This window comes from Eleginops maclovinus, chromosome 5, assembly GCF_036324505.1.
Source record: "Eleginops maclovinus isolate JMC-PN-2008 ecotype Puerto Natales chromosome 5, JC_Emac_rtc_rv5, whole genome shotgun sequence".
NCBI lineage: Eukaryota > Metazoa > Chordata > Actinopteri > Perciformes > Eleginopidae > Eleginops > Eleginops maclovinus.
The window spans coordinates 26,044,040-26,046,225 of record NC_086353.1 but is presented as its reverse complement, the minus strand read 5'-3'; the positions used below and the strand labels follow the sequence as shown (position 1 = coordinate 26,046,225).

Genomic DNA, 2,186 nt, shown 5'->3' with positions numbered 1-2,186 from the left:
CACCAGCGCATCGTCCAAACATACTGCTAGGTCCATCTCTGGTTCGGTCGTACTGTCAGGGTTTGGAGAAACAGGACCCAAGTGCAGTAAAATGAACGGGAGGCAGGTAAGGGTCCAATCAAAAGGCGAGCTTTATTTAAATTAAAGCTGTATGTTCAACCAAAATAGTTTGGGTTATTTTGATAGGCCCATTTCTTCTGGTTGTGCCACTGCAACACCAGGGATGCAAAGGACCAACAGTCAAGTCAGCACATGTGTCCATTCACAGCAGGAGCAACAGTTTGAGGAATTCCCGATTCAACCTCCTGATCAGGTAAGATGTAGCAGAGTTATTACACGTGGCCATAGCCATCAGCCAGCAACCTTTAGGTGAGTCAATTTAGTTAAAAATAATAACTTATGAGAACAAGTTAGTAAATTCTAAGCATGCTCTTGATCCATGTTGAAATCAGTGGCAACTGGTAACTCCAAAAATTGGGGAGGACAGGAGGAAAACTAACCCATGGCGTCATGTTATTTGATTTATTTATCTTGTTTTGTACTTGCATTTGCAAGTTGCATGCTCTATTTTATGTATATTCTCAGTGCTGCTTGACATATGTGCTCTTGTGTTCCTAATTTGTGAACGTCATAAAGAGGGATCTTACACTGTAAAAAGAGATTTTGCCTGTTTGTTGTTTCAGCATATTATTCTTTGTCATTTTGACAAAGGATTGTTGAAGTAATTGAGATGACATGAAATGTCTAGTTAAAAAACGTCTCAAATGCCAATTTGCAATTACATGCTCACCTGAATTAGTAATGTACGTCAACATGACTTTGGAGGTCATGCAGCTCGACCAACGGATTGATTACGTCATCGACGTTTTACGCTCTTATCTGTCCCTCCCATCTCCTCTCCCTCACTTTCGAATGCCACTGCAAGGCTACTACTTCATGGGAGCTGAGAAAGTTGTGAAATCTTTTTCTGAATCACGTACATTTTGGAAAGTAATTTGGAAAGTAATTTTGGAAACTCGAGCAAGGGAACGACGAACGAAGACGTTCATGGTGAGTTTGCGTTTGTTTTTTTTTATGTCAAGTTTTCTGTCGAGTTAATGGCGTTTGATGGTGGTTAGCTAACAAGTAATATAAACGCTTGAATTAAGATGTGCTGTGCTGTTTTTCCTCCTAACTAAGGAATGTAAGTGTTAAAACATTTCTTCTCGTGACATTTTGTGTGTTTATTTTGATAATTTTTAGACTAATTCAGTTAAGAACCTGCAAAATTGCCGTGGGTTTTGCGCCTCGTGCTGTTAGACACATGTTTCAACATATTAGCTATAATGTTAGCATATGTGCAGGCTACACGTGTGTAACGTGCACATATGCTAATGTATATTGGCTAACTTGTCTAAAATAGGCTAACAGCGGTGGCTGAACAGTTTTACAGTTGTTTTAAGAAACTCCATAATGTAACACTTGCATCTTTATTTCTGATATAGATTTGTCGCTGACTGTCCACAACCGTCCTAGGTTACATTGCCACACTCGAACTGTCCTAGCACCACTTCTCCTGAACTTGCAGACCACCCAAGGTAAGACTCCGACTAGCAGACTTTAAACCGGGTATAATTAAAATTAGTTATCGTTTTTAGTTGTAACCTCTCAGCTTTCTAAGATTAGTTATGGTTTTTAGTTGTAACCGCTCAGCTTTCTAGTTTCAGTTAATAAATGCTCAGTTATTTTACCACCAAATTACAATTTGTGAATGATATTTAGAATAATTATTTCCATGAGAACACAATTTAATGGCTTCAAACACAATATAATGTCAAGTTCAACTGCTGTATAAAAGCAATTTAGCGCTCGTGTTCGTGAGAATGTCTGTGAAAATCCTCACGCTTGTGGTTCTCTGCGCCACGTGGCTCGTGGCTGCGGCCGAACCACAGCCTTGGTTAACGTATGTTAGCTAATATGCACGTGTGAAGCCTGCACATATGCTATCGTATATTAGCTAACTTGTCTAACAGCTGTGGCTGAACAGTTTTACAGTTGTTTAAAGAAGCTCCATCATGTAGCACTATTGCATCTTTATTTCTGATATAGATTTGTTGCTGACTGTCCACAACCGTACTAAGTTACATTGCCACACTCAAACTGTCCTAGCCCCACTTCTCCTGGACGTGCAGACAACCCAAGGTAAG

The 2,186-nt window shown here is 39.7% G+C and overlaps 1 long non-coding RNA gene across 1 annotated transcript; it reads left to right on the top strand.

Annotated features, from left to right (window-relative positions):
• Positions 1 to 924: 924 nt before the first annotated feature.
• On the top strand, positions 925 to 2,186 carry LOC134864437 (uncharacterized). The gene is made up of 3 exons (XR_010165838.1): positions 925 to 1,050; positions 1,485 to 1,577; positions 2,089 to 2,186. It is a non-coding gene; the product is annotated as an uncharacterized LOC134864437 (long non-coding RNA).